We start from the raw sequence: 21,837 nt of genomic DNA, 5'->3' as shown, positions 1-21,837 counted from the left end.
TGTGGAGGTAAAGAATTTGCTCACCATCTTGATTGTGGTGATGGCTTCATGTGTGCATATGTGTATCAAAACTGATCAAACTGTATACTTTAAATATGTGCAGTTTGTTGTATGTCGATTATATCTCAATGATGCTGTTTTAAAAAACCCTGCCCCAGTCTCTGGGGAACACTGGTTTTCCTAATCAAAGGAAGCTTCACAGAATGCCTGAAGTCTGCTGGCTCCCAGATAACCAAGAGTAACAAATATACTGGCAAGTTCAAGAGAGTTCCTAAGATATTGAATCTAACCCAGCCAGAAGTCACCTTCTTGCTATAGGAGGAAAATAAACACCTATTTGTTTGAACCCCTGTAAATGAGGTTTCAGATTCTTGCAGCCCAAAGCTTTCCCACATTTACTTGGGTGCTCAATCAATATTTGTTGAATAAATGCATTAAGGATTTGATAAACCAATGAGATGAGAGGAAGGAGCAGTCTCTGTGGACTGGAGTGACTAAGAAGTCTTCTCATTTGAGTCTGAGACTACAGCTGGCCCTGGCAGGATGGGTGGAATTTGGCTAGCAAGAGAAGGTGCAAGGAAGGGTTCAAGGCAGGGAGGGCAGCAGAAGCCAGGCACCCCTGCCCAGGTAGACCCGCCCTCTGAGGCAACGGCAGGCGTCTTACCTCCCTCCATCTTGGCTAATAAGCCAGCCCATAGTTTACTTTCCTCCACACATTCTTTTTTTTTCAGTGGCAGAAAATTACAGCTGACAAGTGGCAATTGATCTCTTCACATTATTTTGAAGCAATTATATTGAAACAGGAAACAATGCTTCCAGGAAAGAGCCTGATAACAGAGCCGAACACAAAGCTCCCTCTAAGATAGATAGGGGACGCCAATTTGCACTGCATAGAAACTGACCAAATTTCCTTCCCCTGAAACTACAGTTGATTATTGCCTGGAAATCTTCAACGATAACTTCTACTTCCGTCCAGGGGATGGAGGACAGGCCTGAGTCCCCAGGTGCCCTAAAGATGGGTGAGGTGCCTTGGGCCTGCCAGCAGCCCCCAACAGGGATCCCTTAAACTCCCACACACCAAGAGGGGCTCTATGGACTCGAGTCTGGGCACAGGAAACCAACTTGTGCAGAAGGCGTTACGCTGTAATGCCCCAAACTTAGAACAGCCTAGGACCTTTAAAAGAAACAGATTCCTGCAGACCCCAATATTGACTTAATGATTGTATTTGAATGCTACTCAAATTTTTACAAACCAAAGGTGGGAATAAACTTCCTTTGCTTGTAGTTTATATATAATAGGAAACAAAAACATCGTTCCAGATATAAAAATAAGTCATAAACCCAGCAGAAGCAAATTAACATCGATATAATGCAAAATATTTAATGCTGCTTTGCTGCACCAAATTTGCACCTGTGACCTGGGTATGATGCCATCGCCACAGAGCCAATCTCTGTGTGTTTTTCATGGCCTGTCGCTGTGGCAGTGTGACCAGGGCAATTCCTTGTCACCCTTCTCTTCTGTCTCCTGGAACTTCTATTCACTTGGCATGCCTGGAGAGGGAGGGTTCAAAGAGCCTGTCTTGACTCTTTCCTCATGAGTCTACAGCAGCTTATCTGGTGCCAGCATGACTGTAACACAAACAGAACATGAAGGTGTAAGGGGACACTTTGGGGCAAAGTGTCCTCTAGATGAGTGGCTCTCAGACTCGGTAGTACAGTGGAATCACTTGGAGAGACTTTAAAACTGCCCATGCTCAGCCATACTCCAGGCCAATTAAGTGGGAATCTTTTAAAACACTCCCTGGGTAATTCTGAGGGGCAGCCAAGTTGAGATTGAATGATCTAGATCCATTTCTCAAGCTTAAGCGTGCCTCAGAACCCATGGAGAATCTGTTTAAACCCAGAGGGGTGGGCCCCAGCCCCAGACTTTCTGATTGTGTAGTTTTGGGGATGGGGGAGCCTAATAATTGGCATTTCTCAGAGGCACCCAGGTGATGCTGATGCTGCTGATCAGGTGACCACATTTTGAGAACTATCAACTTAAATAATCAGAATAAGCTTATATTCACTTGCTACAGATTATCATAGAAATTAAAGCATTTGCATTATGAACTCGTCGATTCCAGAGAATGCATCTGAGAACCCCAGTATAAGAATGTCCATGTACTGGCAGGACTCAAATCCCTCCTCTACTTTTATACAACTATGTGGTCTCTGGTAAACCATTCACTGCTCTTTGAGCCTCGGTCTTTGATGTAGTGAGATAGGTGTAACATCCATCTCACAGATAAGCTTGGAAAATGCAATAAGGTGCAATTCAAAGTCAGACATTGGTAGGTCGGGAAAAGGCTTGGGTTTTGGTTCCAGCTCCACTGCTTGCTGGCTGTGTGGCTTTGGCCACTGTGCTTATTAGCATGTTAAAGATGAAAAAATGGCTAATAACAGCTGGCAGGCTTGTTATGAGGCACACATATAAGCACTTTTTAAACTGCAAAACACTAAATGGCTTATTTTGTAAATTAAGACATATTTCAGAGGTAGTTACAGACACCTGTGAACCTGGCTAGAAAGGAACTGGCCATACCTATCCATCTCTTCTCTCCACCTTTAGGGTTGATTTCCCTAAAGGGGGACCTAACAAGCAGTTTGCTGAGAAGCCCTTGTGTTTGCAAAGCTGGAAAACTATATGAATCCCAAAGATGGGTGCCAGTAGGTGACCCAAAGAAGGGAGCCTATTTAATCTCCCAGCATTTACTCTCAAAGGAAACTGTTGGAATGAGCTCCTCTTCACTATCTAGCTTTCAGAGGAAACACAACTTCTAGTTAGCTCACATGGTGTCAGGGGAAAACAAGATTTTTTAAAATGAGGAAAAGTAGAAGGTAAGCAAGGAGAGGGTTACTGGAAGGAGACCTCCCTTAAAGGACAGAGCTGTTGGTCACTCCCTTCTCTGCCCACTTGTAGTCCCTGTCCATCTTCATCCAAGCCCTCAGCCAGGATCATAACAACGGTAACAGCTTTGCTGTCACAACACCACAAACTCTTTGAACACAGCTCTACGCCTCACCCACTCGCAGCCCAGCTCTTTGTTTTGTGCTTTATTTGTAACTGATGCTCAGTACAAGTTGAGTGAATGCTTGAATGGAGGAAACCAATTCAAAATTTTAAAGACATGCCTGCATAGCGCAGTTAACTCACAGCTCACAATTTTGCTGATGCTTCAGCATTAGTAAGACAGCAACGGGGAGGGCATTTTATGTATGAGCAAACCAAGAGGAGGCTTGGAAAACTGAGTAACATGATAGCAATTGAATTTTGGTCTAAGGGAACAATTTATTACTTACTTTTATTCAACTAAGTTCCAGGGGTACAGTGCAGAATGTGCAGGTTTGTTACATAGGTAAATATGTGCTGTGGTGGTTTGCTGCACAGATCAACCCATTGCCTAGATATTAAACTCAGCATCCATTAGCTATTCTTTCTGATGCTCTCCCTCCTGCCATGCCCCTTGCCAGGCCCCAGTGTGTGTTGTTCCCCCACTATGTGTCCATGTGGTCTCATCGTTCAGCTCCCATTTATAAGTGAGAACACGTGGTGTTTGGTTTTCTGTTCTTTCATTAGTTTACTGAGAATCACAGCTTCTAGTTCCGTCCACGTCCCTGCAAAGGACATTATCTTGTCCTTTTTTTATGGCTGTATAGTATTCCATGGTGTATATGTACCAGATTTTCTTTTCCCCATATTTTATTTATTTATTTACTTACTTATTTTTATTATACTTTAAGTTCTGAGGTACATGTGCAGAACATGCAAGTTTGTTACATAGGTATACACGTGCCATGGTGGTTTGCTGCACCCATCACCCCATCATCTACATTAGGTATTTCTCCTAATGCTATCCCTCCCCTAGCCACCTACCCCCCAACAGGCTCTGGTTTGTGATGTTCCCCTCCCTGTGTCCATGTGTTCTCACTGTTCAACTCCCACTTACGAGTGAGAATATGCGGTATTTGGTTTTCTGTTCCTATGTTAGTTTGCTAAGAATGATGGTTTCCAACTTCATCCATGTCCCTGCAAAGGACATGAACTCATTCTTTTTTATGACTGCATAGTATTCCACGGTCTCTATGTGCCACATTTTTTAAATCCAGTCTGTCATTGATGGGCATTTGGGTTGGTTCCAAGTCTTTGCTATCGTGAACAGTGCTGCAATAAACATACGTGTGCATGTGTCTTTACAGTAGAATGATTTATAATCCCTTGGGCTGAGATGATAGGGTTTTCTAAATATACAATCATGTCATCTGCAGACAGAGACAATTTGACATCTTCTCTTCGTATTTGAATACGCTTTATTTCTTCCTTCTTGCCTGATTGCCCTGGTCAGAACTTCCAACACTATGTTGAATAGGAGTGGTGAGAGAGGGCATCCTTGTCTTGTGCCAGTTTTCAAAGGGAATACTTCCAGTTTTTGCCTATTCAGTATGATATAGGTTGTGGGTTTGTAAATAGGCATTTAGCCTATTTACATTTAAGGTTAATATTGGTATGTGTGAATTTGATCCTGTCATTATGATGCCAGCTGGTTAGTTTGCCCATTAGTTGATGCAGTTTCTTCATAGTGTTGATGGTCTTTACTCTTTGGTATGTTTTTGCAGTGGCTGGTACTGGTTGTTCCTTCCCATATTTAATGCTTCCTTCAGCAGCTCTTGTAAAGTAGGCCTGGTGGTGATAAAATCTCTCAGCATTTGCTTGTCTGTAAAAGATTTTATTTATCTTTCGCTTATGAAGCTTAGTTTGGCTGGATATGAAATTCTGGGTTGAAAATTCTTTTCTTTGAGAATGTTGAATATTGGCCCCCACTCTCTTCTGGCTTGTAGGGTTTCTGCCAAGAGATCTATTGTTAGTCTGATGGGCTTCCCTTTGTGAGTAACCCGACTTTCTCTCTGGCTGCCCTTAACATTTTTTCCTTCATTTCAAACTCAGTGAATCTTATGATTATGTGTCTTGGGGTTGCTCTTCTTGAGGAATATCTTTGTGCTGTTCCCTGTATTTCCTGAATTTGAATGTTGGCCTGTCTTGCTAGGTTGGGGAAGTTCTCCTGGATAATATCCTGAAGAGTGTTTTCCAGCTGGGTTCCATTCTCCCCGTCACTTTCAGGTACACCATTCAAATGTAGGTTTGGTCTTTTCACATAGTCCCCTATTTATTGGAGGCTTTGTTTGTTCCTTTTCATTCTTTTTTCTCTAATCTTGTCTTCACACTTTATTTCATTAAGTTGATCTGCAGTCTCTGGTATCCTTTCTTCCACTTGTTTGATTCAGCTATCGATACTTGTGCATGCTTCATGAAGTTCCCGTGCTGTGTTTTTCAGCTCCACTGGGTCATTTACGTTCTTCTCTAAACTGGCTATTCTAGTTAGCATTTCCTCTAACCTTTTTTAAGGTTCTTAACTTCCTTGCATTGGGTCAGAACATGCTCCTTTAGCTCGGAGGAGTTTGTTATTACCCACCTTCTGAAGCCTACTTCTGTCAATTTGTCAAACTCATCCTCTATCCAGTTTCGTTACCTTGCTGGTAACGACTTGTGGTCTTTTGGAGGAGAAGAGGCATTCTGGTTTTTGGAAGTTTCAGCCTTTTACGCTGGTTTTTCCTCATCTTCGTGGATTTATCTACCTTTGGTCTTTGATGTTGCTAACCTTCGGATGAGGTTTCTGTGTGGACATCCTTTTTGTTGACTTTGATGCTATTCCTTTCTGTTTGTTAGTTTTCCTTCTAACAGTCAATCCCCTCTGCTGCACGTCTGCTGGGGTTTGCTGGAGGTCCACACCAGGTCCTGTTTGCCTGGTTATCACTAGTGGAGGCTCAGTTGGAAATGCAGAAATCACCCGCCTTTTGTGTTGATCTCACTGGGAGCCGCAGACCAGAACAGTTCCTACTCAGTCATCTTGACAGCCACCTATATGTACCACGTTTTCTTTTTCCAGCCTATCATTGATGGACATTTGGGTTGATTTTATGTCTTTGCTATTGTGAACAATACTGCAATGAACATACACATGCGTGTATCTTTATAATAGATTGATTTATATTTCTTTGGGTATATGCCCAGTGATAGGATTGCTGGGTCAAATGGTATTTCTGCTTCTAGATCTTTCTGGAGTTGCCACACTGTCTTCCACGATGGTTGAACTAATTTACACTCCCACCAGTAGTGTAAAAGCATTCTTTTTTCTCTGCGACCTTGCCAGCATCTGTTGTTTCTTGACATTTTAGTAATCACCATTCTGACTGGCGTGAGATAGTATCTCTTTGAGGTTTTGATTTGCATTTCTCTAATGGTCAGTGATGAGCTTTTGTTCATGTTTGTTGGCTGCATGAATGTCTTCTTTTGAGAAGTGTCTGTTCATGTCATTTACCCACTTTTTTATGGAGTTGTTTGTTTATTTCTTGTAAATTTGTTTTAAGTTTAAGAGAACAATTCAAAGTGTCTACAAGAACTGATGGATTTTGAATTAGTTATAACCTTTGAGGGGAAAAAAAAGAGAAAAGATCTTGATGTCACTTTGGACAAGTCACAGCTCAATGAAAAAGCCAGAACACAGTGCCCAATTTCATAATTAAAATGTTCAACCTGATTGAGGAAGGGAGAAAGGAGATGGAAATGATTTTAATATCACCACGAGAAGTCCATCAAGAGAGGAACCCCGATCATCTTCTCCCAAAGATACCAGGACCTAAACCAAAAAGGGAGAGAGTCAAGTCCCAGGTTTGTGAACAGTAGCAGGTTCAAAGACTTTCCCCCTTTTTAGAAAACTGAGAAATAACAGCTGGGAACTGAGTGAGGGGAACCCAAATCAGGCTCCCATTTATCTTATTCCATTGGGCAGAAGCCAACAGTCACTCAGCATGAAAAGCCTAAAATTTAAGGCAGAAAGAGGGAAATCGCTTTTTCTGGGCTATGTCTAATTAACCCTTGGAGCAACATGGCAATTTTGTTTTACTGCAATTTCTCACTTAGGAAGACTCGAAAATAAAGATTAAATATGGGGTGTTCATGAGTGGTTATTCTCACCAGGATGTAACAGCAGAGGCCATCAATCCTCCTGCCCAAAGAAGACAACTGGGACCAACCAGAGCAACTCTGCTGCTTGCTAAGGGAATGAGCTTGTTTTCTGGAGCTGCTGCCTATGATTGCAGTGGAGAAAGGTGATCTGAAAAGTCAGCTGTGAACTTACTGCTGCCCATTCTCCAAGGTAAATAAAGAGTTTCCTTTGTCTAGTGTATCCTGACCGTTGACCCTTAAACTCCCAAAACTAGACCTTGTAAGTAGACACTCACTTTCTTAAGGTTGTCTTTCTGTCTTTCTTGAGGTTTAAGGAAGAATTTCTTAAATTGTTGGAAAAGTTATTTGAAGAAAAAAAAAGGAAGGAAAAGAAAGAAATCCTTAGCCCGCAGGTGATCAATTACCCTGGGCAAAAACCCATTTGAAAGTCTTCTCAAATAAGCTGTGGGGCTGGTTTGAATGCTTAAACAGACATGACAGCCCAACTTTCCAGTGAAAGATCTGCTTTGGCTCCTAGTATAAATAGCTGCATTAGCACCACAGGCAGAGAATAACACAATCTCCACCTTGAATATGCTAAATGTCCTCATTATTCAAAAGGCATGCAAACTGGCCAGGTGCTCTGTTTAAATGAAGAGACACTGTGCAAGCCAGCTACACGAAAGTCAATGACAGGCACTCTTCAGTTTAAGCACATTAGTTTTACAGAATGTCTAATTTTCAGATGTGATAAGGCATAAAACTATTTATAAGGCTTATTTGGACAAAATGATCTTAAAGACCTCTTCTACCCTTACTATTAGCCCATGATTGTTTGGACTTCAGGCTGTGTGTATCACGCATCAGAAAGCGGCCTCCACTGGTGAGGTATGATATTGCAGCCCAGCTCAAGTAGTCATGGTAATCAGTGCAGGCATGTTGAGGGGAGTACTTCATATGTATCAAAATATTTGGTTGAGAATAAAAAGTAAAGGCCAAAATGTCTACGCTGAAACAATCCTTAAATGAGAGATATGCTAAGGTCCGTGGAATTCTGAAAAGGTGGCAAAACATAAACAGCACACCATGACTCAACTTACCACAACTTCCCACACACCAGAGAGAGTAAATGCTGCTACAAACTCTTAAAATAACTTTGATTCAGTATTTTGAGATATTCACCACATCTAATTTTGTAATGAAAGCCAATGGAAAAGTGATTTGTTTGGTTACATTCTTATACAACCAATGTAAACATGTTTTGTTGCATGTAACAGTCACACTGTGTCCTCTGAGTTTTAAAGAGCATACAGTTGGTTTCCAAAGAAAAAAGGCTGACCTGTCAAGATAGTTTAAAACCTTGAGTCAGAAGGATGAGGTGTGAAGCACAGAAGCAGCATGTCAGAGTTGGGAGGATCCTAGAAGGCCATCTCACTCAATTTCCTCATCGTACAGATGGAGAAACTGAGGGCCAGAGAGGGGTGGTAATGTCCCAAGAGACTTTCAGTGAGAGGCTAACCTAGTCATGAGTAGATTCAACGTTTATTGCTACCAGCCCAGGGATCCTTAAAATTTCATAGCCCAGCTCCTGGATTTTACAATGAAGTTTCTATTTAAAAGGACTGTCCTATAATTCCTTGAAAAGATGATTTTCTATTGGAAATTCCATAAGTCCAGCACCAAACTATATTTCCCAGACTGTCCCTACCCCCAGGAAGTGGAAATTGTGGTTATGGGAACATCACACCCCTCTAATCATATTAATCCAGATAACTGTGTCAACATGACAAGGTGAAAGACTAGGCAAATAAAAGCACTAGAAGGAGGAGCCCATCCTAGCCCACTTTCAGCCTTCTTCTAGTAGGAGGAGCAGCTACCACTGCCCAGCTTCCAGAACTTCTTCTAGGAGAGAACTTCAGTGCCCTTCAAGAGACAATTAGAGTCATCTTAAGGAAAGCAGAATTAGATGGAACGAGCCTCCATGGACTCCAGAGCTTCTTCCCTCCCAACATCCCTTATGTTCCTCATAATGAATCCTTTCTTTAAACATTACACCCCTCAATTAGCTCATAATTGCTGTCCGTGCCATATGAATTATGCATTGTGCAATGCAAATTCAGGTTCCCTGGCACTGGACAAATCACAAGCTGTTTAAGAAGCTGGAGTAATTACCAAAACAATCCCAGGAGCCCTGGGGAAAATGAACATTATCTGGTCGACAGCCTGTTCTTCCGCCTTGTCTTCCCCATTTTCAGCCTGGTTCACCCCCCACCGCACTCAGCTTCAATACATAGTTACTGGGTTTTAAGCAAGGCCTGCATGCCAACCAAGGTGCTAGCTGACATATATCATGCTTTAACATTTATAGTCTTCACAGTCCTGAGGGGCAGGGGCTACAATTCTACAAATCACATGACTTCACTTGAAATACCCTCTCCTCCTGGAATTTCTGAGTTTCACCATGCTGGGGCTTGGGTGAGATTCACCTTTGTGGTATAACTGGAAAAGAGGGATTATTTCAGCCAGTGACAAATGTCAAGACAAAGGATGGTTAAAACTATAAAAAAATAAAAAGGACAAAGAGGGCACTTTGGAAGCACTCAATGTGTTAATTACAAGGCAAATTACATTTACTGAAACTACTTCTTAAAAACCTCTAAGGCAGGGTTAAGATATATATCCAAAAGCATTAAAATCACACTTCCTCCCATATATTCAAATTCATGCATGTGGATTCTCAACAGTCTAACCTTTCATACAATTTCCTCAAATCAGTTGGTTAATACTATACATATACGCCATACACACACGTGTGTGTAATGATTATGTAGAGTTTAATGGTTATATCAACTTTAATGGTAAGAAGAAGACATGTGTCCCTCCATGATTCCTACTTTCCTTCCACCACCATTTCTAGTTTCTAATTTGGAGAGTAACACATCATTGCAATTATGTTCCTATCTAGGCTGTTTCAGCAAGATATATCCAGATTTTTAGATCCTAAGCATTTGCAGCAAAACACATTATTCTCTACAAATTCATTCAACTTAAGGAGGTAAATGTTTCTCTCCAGCCGCTATGAGTTTTTGAGATAAACGTACAGCTTTGTCTTTGCCCTGCCCATCTTTCATGAAAATCATGCTGTGCTAACTGCTGCTTCAAACTTTTAATTATTTGCAAATTTCCTGGTTAGTTTATATTCACTCTTTAAATGTTTATTTAGGACCTATTATGTGACAACATATTGAGCTAGGAACTGGTTTTGCCAAAGATAAATAAGGCATATGTGGTTTTGTTTGTTTGTTTCTTTATTTCTTTGATGGAGCTTCACTCCTGTCACCCAGGCTGAAGTACAGTGGCACAATCTTGGCTCACTGTAACCTCTGCCTCCCGGGTTCAAGTGATTCTCCCATCTTACCCTCCTGAGCAGCTGGGATTACAAGCACCCGCCACCACGCCTGGCTAAATTTTGTATTTTTAGTAGAGACGGTTTCAAGAAGTTGGCTAGGCTGGTCTTGAACTCCTGACCTCAGGTGATCCACTTGCCTTGGCCTCCCAAAGTGCTGGGATTACAGATGTGGGCCACCGCGCCAGGATGTGATCTTGTTTCTAAGTAGCTCAGGGTCTAGAGCTTATAGAAGGCCACTTTAGCTTGAACCAATTACATGTGTTTAGGGTTCAGTAAAGTAAAGGACTCTGAAGTGGCAGGCTTGAGTCCTAGAGGGACTACTTACTAATTATAAGGCTCAGTTTCCTCATCTGTAAAATGAGAGTAAGTGACAGTATAAACATGTGGTATAATAAGCACTCTTTGCAATGCATTTTAGAATCCTTTTATGCTCCTTGAATATCATGCATGTACCAATTTAAATTTTTATTTTAAAAAATGAACAAGCAGACACTGTTTTGAAATGAATGCTGACATGGAATGGATCCCAGGGACTCCTTTTTCCCCCTGCTCTCTATCCAAGGACAATTCACCTATCTTGTCTGATTCCCACTCTGTTCATCGGACAAAAGGTGAAATTGAACAAGTGGCCTTTAAGGTAGCTTTGATATTGAAAAGTTAATGATTTTATTTGTAGGTAACAAATCATAAACCCCTCTGGTGGTCTTCCTATGGGCAGGAAATAAGATTGGGGTCAGCACAGCGGGGTGGGAGGAGGCTTAGGATGGGTGGGTGTTGCCTAGCGGCTTGTGAGTGATGTGTCCAAGAGAGGCGGCAAGAAAGGGAGCTGAAGCCAGGCATCAAGAGACGTAAGATCATGTATCAAACTTGACGGGTGAAATAGAGTTTAAATAGAAGAGCAGCATCACAGTTGGTAGCACAGGAGCTCAAGAGATTGATGTAGGGCCCAGGCAGATGAAGCCTGTTTCTTCGCATGGAAATGTGCTCTTTCATTCACTCATCCAACAAATATTTAGTAGTGCCTGTTAAGCCAGTCCATGCTAAGTGTTTGGCAAGCAGTATGAACAAATAGGCATGGCCCTTGTCCTCATGAGGTTGACAGTCTAGTGAGAGAATCAGACATTTACAAAGAAACACTTAGGACTGTATAATTATCAGCCCTAATGACTGCTCTCACAGACTATCCCAGGCTGTCCTAGATGTGGAAAAAGCAGACTAGATTTAGTCTGTAGGCAGGGAACCAGTCCAGGAGGAAGTGACATATAAGCTGTGATATAAAGGATGCACTGGAATTAACTAAGTCAAGTCAAGGGAACAACTTCCATAAATGACAGGTCCAGTGAGACTCCATTGTGTATAGATTTTGGTGTTTCCAGCTTAGAGTGGAAAGGAGTGGGGAAATTCCTTAAAAGGGCTGATCAAAACAGAAATGTGACACATTTTGTTTTCATTGATAAATGGGCTTCTTTAAATATACAGAGACCATCAAAATATTTATTGTATCAAAGTTTCCGAGACTGCTGGAGCAATGACTATTTCTCGTGGAGGAAATCAGAGTTGATCCAGGTTCTTGCTTTTTGTGAGTGGATCCTCCCAGCATTTTAAGAGCAGCGGGTGAGTCGGTCTTCCAAGCAGAAGCTGGACATGAGCCCTGGTTAGCCTTAAATGGACTGTCTCCCCTCATCCCCTCTCCCTGCCCGTGACCCTTTCAGAAGGCCACTGTTTCTCTGCTCACAGAGAGGGTAGAAGGCAAGACACGAGGGAGATGCAGATTCGTAAACTTTGCAATTATTCTAGTGCTTTCCAAGTGTGTTAAATAGCAAAGTCGTTTCATTAAATGTTAATAAGTGTTATGTGGGTTCAGAATGCAATAAATCTGGCAAATGGATTAAACAGTTATACAAGGTTTTGCTGCAGGTCTTATCAGAGCCTTTGACATTTTGTAATATGCACTGTAAGTCTCTAATTGAGGATACAACTGGCAATATTTTCCAAACATATTTGACCACAAAACATGCTTTCCCTGGAATATTTCTTGGGTGTGTTATGCTTCAGAATTCATTTTGGTAAATACTGTTTAAATGAGTAACTCAAAATTAGGGTTTAAAAGTCAAATGGATCAGGCCAGGCACGCCTGTAATCCCAGCACTTCGGGAGGCCGAGGCAGGTGGATCAGGAGGTCAGGAGTTTGAGACCAACCTGGCCAACAGGGTGAAACCCCGTCTCTACTAAAAACACAAAAATTAGCTGGGCATGGAGGCGCACACCTGCGATCCCAGTTGCCCAGGAGACTGAGGCAGGAGAATTGCTTGAACCCGGGAGGTGGAGGTTTCAGTAAGCCAAGATCGCACCACTGCATTCCAGCCTGGGTGACAGAGTGACACTCCATCTCAAAAAAAAAAAAAAAAAAAAAAGGTGAACTGGATCTTAGAGGCCACCTTGTCTAAACTTCCACCTAGAGAGGAATATGAATAAAAGCCCACTGAGCTAAATTCATTTATTTGACATTATTCCAGGCACATCTCTTACACTGTGAATGCTGTTAAGTTGTAGGAGAGAAAAATGCTGTAAAGGAATAAGGAAATCCCTGCACTTTACCAGGTAACTATGGGCAAGTCCCTGCTCTGGCCTTTAGTTTCTCTAGAGGTTCAATGAATACTGTGCATCTTTGGGTTGTGGAAGATTCAATGCTGTATGAAAAGCACCTGGTACTGAGCAAGTTACTAGATTTCCCCCTTCCCACCCTGAAAAGTAAGCATCATGCTTTACATAAATACTGTATGCAAATATTCTATATGCAATATGCAAATATTCAAGATATTTTTTATAATGATGGGTTTTGTCCTTGTCCCTAAGGGAACATATTAATGCAAAGTAAAACACTCTGTTCAATTCTGCTGGTTTAGATGATGCCTCATTCTCCCAGGAAGCTCTTCCCTTTTATAACCTGGTGTTAAACTTCATTAAATACAAATACTCTGGAGTTTATCATCCTTTATAGGAACCTAAGCTTCAGAATTAGAGCATTTCAAAGTTTGGGCTCCCTTATGTTTTAGAAAAGTGGAAATAGACTCTACAAGGGGAAGTGACTTGTGAAAGGTTACCACATGAGCTAGAAGCAATTGCAGCCCCAAGCAAGCTAGTCATGTCTAGCCTGGGCCCTTTTCTCCAGTTCAGCAACTCCTCATTTCTTTTCTTGGAAACTTAAGCTCCGGCATGCTGAAGTGTTTGCTCTTGAATTCTCTTACCTCTGGAAACCAGGAAACTCTGAGGGATTTTTGTCTTCTCACTTATTTGAGAAGATGCAGTTTGTTGAAAAGAGAATACATGTCAACCATCTTAGTTGGGTGTTTTGTGCCAAACAGAGGATTCAGCATGTTTTAGTGGGGTTTGAACTGGAGTCCAAGCTGGGAACAGACCTCTCTCTTTCTGCAGTCAATGAGAAAGGAAGCGAGCATGCTCCACTCGAGAAGAAAGTCTCCTTTCTGTTGTACACACAGGGGAACAGGTGCCACGCCATGGCCCTGACAGTTATGCAAATCAGTTGTGCAGATTTTAAAAACAAAAACAAAAGTAAACTGACTCTATCTGAACATAACATTTTATGCAACATGACATAAATAACAAGATTCTTCGTTTCTTACTCTCTGGTACTCACCCAGGTGACAGCTTGGGTAGCACCGTGGGTGGAGTCATAAGAGACTGGAGCTTGTGGGTCCAGCTTCTAAAGCTGCTCCTCCTATGACCTTGGACAAGTCACACTTCCTCCTGTCTGATTCCTCATCTGCTCTGTGGGGGATGTAGCTGCTTGCCTTTTTATAAAAATTAAATGAAAGACTGGAACCAAACATTCACTCCAATATCTTATTGCTACTCCAGGGCAGGAACCAGGCTCAGTGCTGTAGATGAATGTGATGTTCCTTTCCCCACAAGGAATCCCCCACCCCCGCCCACCCCACCATACTGGGCACTCTCACTCCAGATTCTGTGATAGGTGTGCTCATCATGAATCCCAGCAAAGTCCTTACAAAACAGCACAGATGTGCAGTGTAGGCATTTGTGATTCACTGAGATGAGGTACTTGTTTGTTCTGGGCCCACATCAGAGACCTGGGTTTTGCAGCCATTGTGTTCTGGGGTCCATGAGCTGAAGAAGGGATTCTGTGAGTGATAGTCTGGTTTGCTTGAGCAAAGAGCCAAGAATCTGCCAGGTAAGGTTTCAGACAGACTCCTGAAACTATTTTTAAGAAGAAGCTACTCTGGTAGTAAATGCTAAGTGAGTGTGTCTCCGGTGGGCAGGTCCTGGGATTGGCCTCCAAATGTGACAAGGAGACTTCAAGAGGTTGTCAGGGAACATGGTGTTACAGTTAACACAAGCAGTACGGTGTTAGAGGATCTTGAAAAGCCCTGGCCTCCTCACTTCTATGGTGACCAGGTTTAGACATCTCAGAGACCAAATGGTTCTGTAATCACCCCCAAAAGGTGGCTAGAATGTTTCCAGGTTGGAAGACAACCTGGAAAGTAAAATTCTAAATTCAGAAAAGAAGCCGCCCCCCTTCCCCTCCTCCCCCCGCCCACCCCACCCAGAGGCAGCAGAATAGGCTTGGGATGGACTGTAGATGTCATCTGGACCATCTCTAATGTTCCAGGTGAGGAAACTGAGGCAGGAGGACTTGCAAGAGGACACACAGGGAGTTAGTAGCAGGACGGGTTCTGAAACCCGAACTTGATTCTGGACACAAGCTGGAGAGGCCCAACCCCTGGAGACTGAGCTCTCTGAACACCAGCCAGTAGGGGGAGCTCTGTCTCATGGGAGGTGCTCAGAGCGTCTCCTGGCCGGGGACACAGTGCCCTGGCTAGGAAGTGGGTTGAAGGCATATCTGTAAATCCAAGGCTGACAGAGGAGGCCCTGTTGTCCTACATTTCTCCTCTGTAAAAGCCCCTGCCCACCCACCCCAATCAGTTCCTCCTGGGTCCCTTGGAACCATGAAAATTGTCCTGTCCAAGTTGAAGGCATACGAGTGCCTCCTGAAACTTGTGCATGAGTTTGTTACTCTCGGCTGGAACAATGATGGGGCGATTACCTGTCTAAATACTCTCAGGGAGTGCTTTGGCAGACTGGCTTCCGGGATACAGGGAGGTGGAATTGAGACTGGGCATGGGAGGGCATTTTTAACCAGAGAAATGTGCCCATTCACCTTTGCAGACATTTACTGAGCACCTACTATGTGTCGGGCACAGGATGTTCACCAACCCAGACATCTAATCAATGCCACGGCGGACAACCTTCTTTCTGAATGTCAGCCGCCCAATCCTGGGCTTTGTGCTGGCTGTCTTTCTTCCTCACTCTCTTTCTTTCTTTCTTAAGCCACCAACAAAACTCTGACCTCTCCCCCCACACACAATGCAGGCAGTCACTCATGCATTAACAACCACCAGGCCCCAAAGGTCGTTTCTATGACAACCCCGGGGTCCTTAATGACCCTGGCAGGCCAATGATTTTGTTTTGTTTGAGAGTGAAGGAATAATAAGTCAGTCCAGCTCGCTCGGGCGCTCGCCTCTCTCCCCGTCGCCCCCCTCCGCCGCCTGCGCTGATATACTGTTCATTATCTGGCTGCTGCATCAGCCCCAGAGACGGGGCGGCAGCCAGCTCTGAAAGACAAGAGCCTGGCTGCAGACAAAGAGCTGTAAAGGACCGAGTGTGCCCTGCATCCAGGGCTGCCCGGGGTTCATTAATTCCATCGCCCGCTAGAAAGGAGAGCGGGAGCAAGGGCCCTGGGGTCCTTGGTTCCTAGAGTCCAGTGGTACCCGCATGAACCCCAAATCACCGTGCAGCCCTTTAGAAAGAAGTGTATGTAGGGCCCTTTTGGGAGACCTCTCTACCCGAGAGGTGTGCCCAACTCGCCGCCAGCCAGCACCGCTCCCGATGGCGAGACCTATCATTTTAATGATGGGATGAACAAGGCAATTAATGTGCAGCCCCACCAGCTTCCATATGGATCATCAGTAACTCGGGAGGCTGGGCCTGATCGCCCAGACAAAGGAGGGCAGCATGGCGTCCCAGCTGATTCCCGTCCACTGGCCCTGGTGGGGCGTTGCCCTCTAGGTTCTCCAGTTCCGGATTTCTGGTTCTACCCTGAGAAACTTCCTGGGGAGGAAGCTTTCATTGTCTTCTGATCTTGGGGCAAATAGGCCTCCAGCTTGTCACATTAATTTTCAAACGTGATGTTCGGCAGCAAGGGATTTTGCTAGCAGACACTTGGAATTATTTTTGTTGTGTGTGCACAACTGAAATCCCCTAGAATAAGTCATTATCCTCTTAAAAAAAAAATCAGCTTCTACTGGCTGCCTGGTGGCCCAATCAGCTGACTCATTTTCCATGCTTTCCCTGAAGTAATTAGCGTTTTCATTTTTCCCAACCTGCCTATTAGATAAACTCCAGGATCCCATTCGGGGGAAGCACATTTTTGTGAGTTGACTTGCCTCAGCCTCTCCCCAAGAAACAAAAGAAAAAATCTGGAGAAGGGCACAAAGAGATGCATGATTTAGGCTCCTGTTCTCCGACATGGACTGTTTATTAATCAAGGAGATCGATAAAGGGGGGTGTGCTATGGCCAGGGTGGTGGGCACTGTGGGTGGACACCAGCATCTGCTGTTGACCCTAGCGCATTATTGGGCAAGGGTATTTGGTCGTTCAGTAAACAGTTACTGAGCACCTCTTCGAGCTCACAAACCCCGGGGTGCAGCAACACGGTGCTGCTTTTAACAGTGGCAGCACCTGCTCATCCCATGCCCTCTCTAGGGTTCATTTCTCCTCTGTTGAGTGAGGAGCTGGCTCTAGACGAGAAGTGGAAAACTCTGGGGTCACGTGGGCCAGCAGGCAGTGTCAATGGGGGTGTGCAATGGGCCTGGGCATGAGGACTTGGGCAGGCTGGAGAGCATTGAACCTGTCTAAAATGGGCAGCCGCGGGTCAGCTCTAACACTTGCTGTGTTTCAGCATGTAGGGGCAGGATGGCCACAGCTCCTGAGGGTTTCAAAAGAAAACAGAATTTGGAATTATTAGAATGTGAAATCTGCACATTTTTAGATGTTTCCAAGTAAATCTAATTTTTTAGAAGATTATGCTGGTCAAAGAAACACATTTGGATGAAGCAAGTGGTGCCAGGACCACCAGTTAGTTGCGGTGCTCTAGACTTTTGTGATTTCAAGTGCGATTGAGTGAGCAGATATAGCAGCAGCTGCTGGAAGCTTGAGAGGCATGAGGATTCTCAGCCCTTGCCCCGGATCCCCTAAATCATAAACTGGTTTCTCCCTATTCATGTTAAAGTTTGGGAGGCAATGCTGTGAACTCTCAAGGTCTTTGAAATGGGCTGAGACATCTCTAGTGTTTTCTCTGAGTACAGATTTTCTCACTGTACCTCCTGTGCACACCTTTCATTACATTCCAGGAAAGAAAAAAGTCCCATCAGAGTATGAGAGACCAAAGTGTGTGGGCTCAGCCGAGGGGCCCTGGGAGCTTGTCTGTTTGAACCTCTCCCTCAGCAAGGGGAGAGTTCAGCTGTCCAGTACAGAGAGCTGTTTATTCTCTTCTTCGGGAATGGGACTGTTGAGTCTCATCATAAATGTAATATTTTTCCTTTCCTCATTTCCTAGAATTTGCAGTCATTGGCACAACTGACCATGGTTCTTTCCTGAAATTCCCTCCTCCAATGGGTCCCTCCTCCAGTGGTCCCTAAACATCATCCTGGTTTGTAGCCCAATTATTCTAAAGCCTTCAGTCTCCTCTCATGTTTCTCCTTCCTTCTCTAACACTCTAAATGCAGGCTGTTCCCCAGGTCTTCTGCTGTCTTTTTCTGTCTCCATCACAAAAGTGTTCCTCTAAGCACTTGGACTTCCAAATCCACTCTCTTGCTTCCATCTCTGAGAGGCAGTGGTACTTTTCAACTGCTTGGTCCCTCTTCAGGCTCAAATAATCTAGAAGGAAAACATCACCCTCGCCCCAGAGTTCATTCTACTCCTGGTTGCATGCTCGCTTTTAGTAGCCCCGTCACTCAGGTTCCAGACTGGATAACAGCCAGGCATAACGGAAGGAAGTGAAGTCTTTGCCTAGTGCTAACCATTCAGCCTAAGTTTCACATGGACTATTCTAGGAGTAAGTGATCTACAAATTGACAGGTCAGCAAGTTGATTTTATGAGCTTACCTTGTTTTCAATTCTCTTATTATTAGCATTTATTTTCCACCTTTCTCTGGTCCAAATCCAAAAGTTGCCAAATGTAGTTGATCCGACCTCCTGGATCTCTCTTGCCATGTGCCACCTCTGTTGTCCTAGGCTGCATCCTCACCTGCCTTGCTGCAATCACTTCTAGGGGTTGAGCCTGTCCGGGGACCTCCAGGTTACTCTACCCAAGGAATAGTGCTAAATGAAACTCTGCGTGTTTAAAACCACCAATGTGCCCTCATGCCTCCTCAAGGAAGCCCAGAGTCTTCATCTTGACTTTCAAAGTGCTTCACAACACGACCTCAGTGTGTCCTGCATGCTTCTGCATCACACACGCCGGATCCTCCAGACAAGTGAAAGCTGTGAGTTTTCGTGCTGCCAGCTGGCCCGGGACACTTCCAATAGCTGGAACGTTCTTCTACTATCAAGTTCACCTAAACACCTGCAAGTTGGTTCCGGATCCCCCAGGGAGCAGATATCTCCACTCCTTTGAATTCAGTGCTACTTTCTTCCTTCCCCCTGTGTCACATCATGGCCATTGGTATTAGTCGGCTCTGGCCGCTATCACAAAATACCACAGACTGGGTGAGTTAAAAAACAGGGGTTAATTTTCTCACATCTGTAGGCTGGTAGTCCAAGAACAAGGTTCCAGCCAGTTTGGTGTCTGGTGAGGCTCTCTTCCTGACTTGCAGACAGCCACCCTTCTCACTTTCCTCAGTGCGTGCTCAGTGGGGTGTGCGGTAGGGAGCATGCTCTGGTGCCTCTCCTTATAAGGACACTAATCCTATGGGATCAGAGCCCCACCCTTATGGCCTCAATTAATTTTATTCACTTCCTTAGAGCCTCCATCTCCAAATACAGCCACACTGGGGGTTAGGGCTTCAACATATGAATTTGAGGGAAGCATGAACATTCAGTCCATAACAGGCATGTTGCATTGGTTGTTTGTGTGTGCATCTTATTTCCCCTTCTAAGTCCTAAGCTTTCCAAGGACAGCGTCTGTGTCTTGTGTATTCAATGATACCATTCATATAATAGGTGCTCAGCAAATATTTGTTGGATGAATTTGCCAACAAAGTCTCCACCACCCTCTTCTGCATCATCTAGACCCGAGTAGTCACCTGAATGGCGCTAGGGCTTTTTACTTCAGTGCCTTTCCCATTATGCACCTTCTCTGATCACCTGGAATGTAGGAGTTAGCTCATCCAATACTTCTTTTAGAAACTCTGCCTGACTCTGTCAAGCACATTGAGGGATTCTCATTAGCCTGGTGAGCACCTGAGTCTCTGTATTTATTGCTCATATGCAATATATGATCCATCTCTCCAGGTGAGTTCCTTAAGGGCAGAGATTGGGGCTTTTTATTCTTGTGTACCCAGCACCTGGCATGTTGCTTGACAATGAATAATAGCACAATTAAATATTCATTGAAAGAAGGAGTGAATAAAAACAGGAAGTTTAGAAAAGATTTTCCTATCATTCCTATAACTTACTTGAAATTGCCTTTTAAAAGCAAATTTATTATAACATTTCAGACAATTACTTTACATGGATGTTCACAAGATATTCTTATTTCAGATCCCATGACAATGGGAAAAATGATTAGTATACAGAGAAGATGAAAGAAGGGAAATTGGAAATGTATATTAAATTTGAAAAGAAAATTTTCCAGTAACAGTAACTCCTTGCCATTCATGAGAAATATGTTATAAAACCATCATAAATACTCAAGTTCACTTATTCCAGTGCAGCATGTAGTTTTCATCCAGAAGATTGTGGGTAAAATGTATGTGACTCCATCAGCTCCATAACAGTTCTATTAAGAGTAACCATAAAGGATAATATTAACACTTGTGCTAGGCACTCTGCTAAGCCCGATTAACATATTCCCATTTAATGTCCATGACTGTCATAAAAGCTCAAAATGATTATTATTCCCATTTTCCAGTTGAAGAAACTGAGATCTGAAGAGGTCAAGTAACTTGCCCAAGAACATGAATCTTATACATAGCAAGGGTGACCAACCATCTCAGTTTGTCCAGGATATGGAGCTTTTGGTGCTAAAATTGGGAAAGTTGCCATGTAGGTGACAGAGGATGAGTTAAAAGCCAGTGTCTGATGTCAGATCTTGAGCTATTAATATTTATTGAATATCTGTTTGGTAAATATTTCAGCTACCATGTTTATAAACTAAGATGAAATTTTTGAAGAGGTCGGTTAAAAAGTGCTATCTAGCATTGTAAGGTATACAAGTTCACATGCTGAGACTGAAAGCTCCCTGAGGGCAGGGACTCCGTCTTGTTTCTCCTCCTTTATTTCCTGGTCCCAATACGAGACCTTGCACAGAGCAAGTGTTTAAGAAGAACTTGTTCAATGTGAAGTTCTTTCCCTACCACCAAAAGACAAAACTCCAACCCATCACTCGGCTCATGTGCCATACTCCATTTCTGTTCTTTCTCTCTCTTGACTTTTCTCCCAATGTGCACACTCAGATTGCTGCTTTTCTCCTCATTATTCCCTCAGGCTCCCCAGCTTCTCAGCTACACTGGAAAACATAGTCCCCAGAGCACGATTCCACCCTTGCTTTGCCCCTTTCCTTTTTAACTCTGTCCTATAAACTCCCTTTCTAGTCCTAGCTTCCGCTTTGCCCTCCCAGACCCCTCTAATGGGCAATTATTTATTTGGTGTGTCCACTCTGGGTGCCAGAAACTTCATGGCAATTGCCAATTAGTGTGCAGGTCAATACATGATGACGGCTTTGTGTTTTCCCTTATTTAGGACTTTGTGACTGATTAGTTAACATGTCAGACTACTAGTTGTCCAAGATTCATTTCCCCTTGTCCCACTGGATTAGAATGTTTATTAGGGTGCATGGCTGCTCTGAATCGGGACTATGCTTCCCAGTCACCCTTGCATGACCATGTGACTAAGTCCTGGCCAGTGGGAGGTTAGCAGAAGTGCCTGTCCTGTGATAACTTCCAGGACCTTTCGTTAAGAGACCTGAAGTGCACCCTTTACCTCCTTCTTCATCATTTTCTCTCTCCTGGAACATAAATGCCTTGGATTATGAGAGCAAAAGCCACACTGCAGAGATGGTGAGATGGAGTTCTAGAAGGTTCCTGCGTCCCTCACTCAAAGGGACCAAATATTAGCCCTTGATCTGCCT

At 43.6% G+C, this 21,837-nt stretch overlaps 1 long non-coding RNA gene across 1 annotated transcript; it reads right to left on the bottom strand.

The window, feature by feature from the left end:
• Nucleotides 1–5,213: 5,213 nt before the first annotated feature.
• Nucleotides 5,214–21,123, bottom strand: LOC117082146. The gene is made up of 3 exons (XR_004436489.1): nucleotides 21,112–21,123; nucleotides 7,335–7,337; nucleotides 5,214–5,377 (listed from the first exon to the last, which is right to left on the bottom strand). It is a non-coding gene; the product is annotated as an uncharacterized LOC117082146 (long non-coding RNA).
• Nucleotides 21,124–21,837: the final 714 nt, after the last annotated feature.

The sequence above is a fragment of the Trachypithecus francoisi genome, unplaced genomic scaffold (assembly GCF_009764315.1).
Source record: "Trachypithecus francoisi isolate TF-2019V2 unplaced genomic scaffold, Tfra_2.0 Lachesis_group9, whole genome shotgun sequence".
NCBI lineage: Eukaryota > Metazoa > Chordata > Mammalia > Primates > Cercopithecidae > Trachypithecus > Trachypithecus francoisi.
This window is presented reverse-complemented; position numbering and strand designations above follow the sequence as displayed.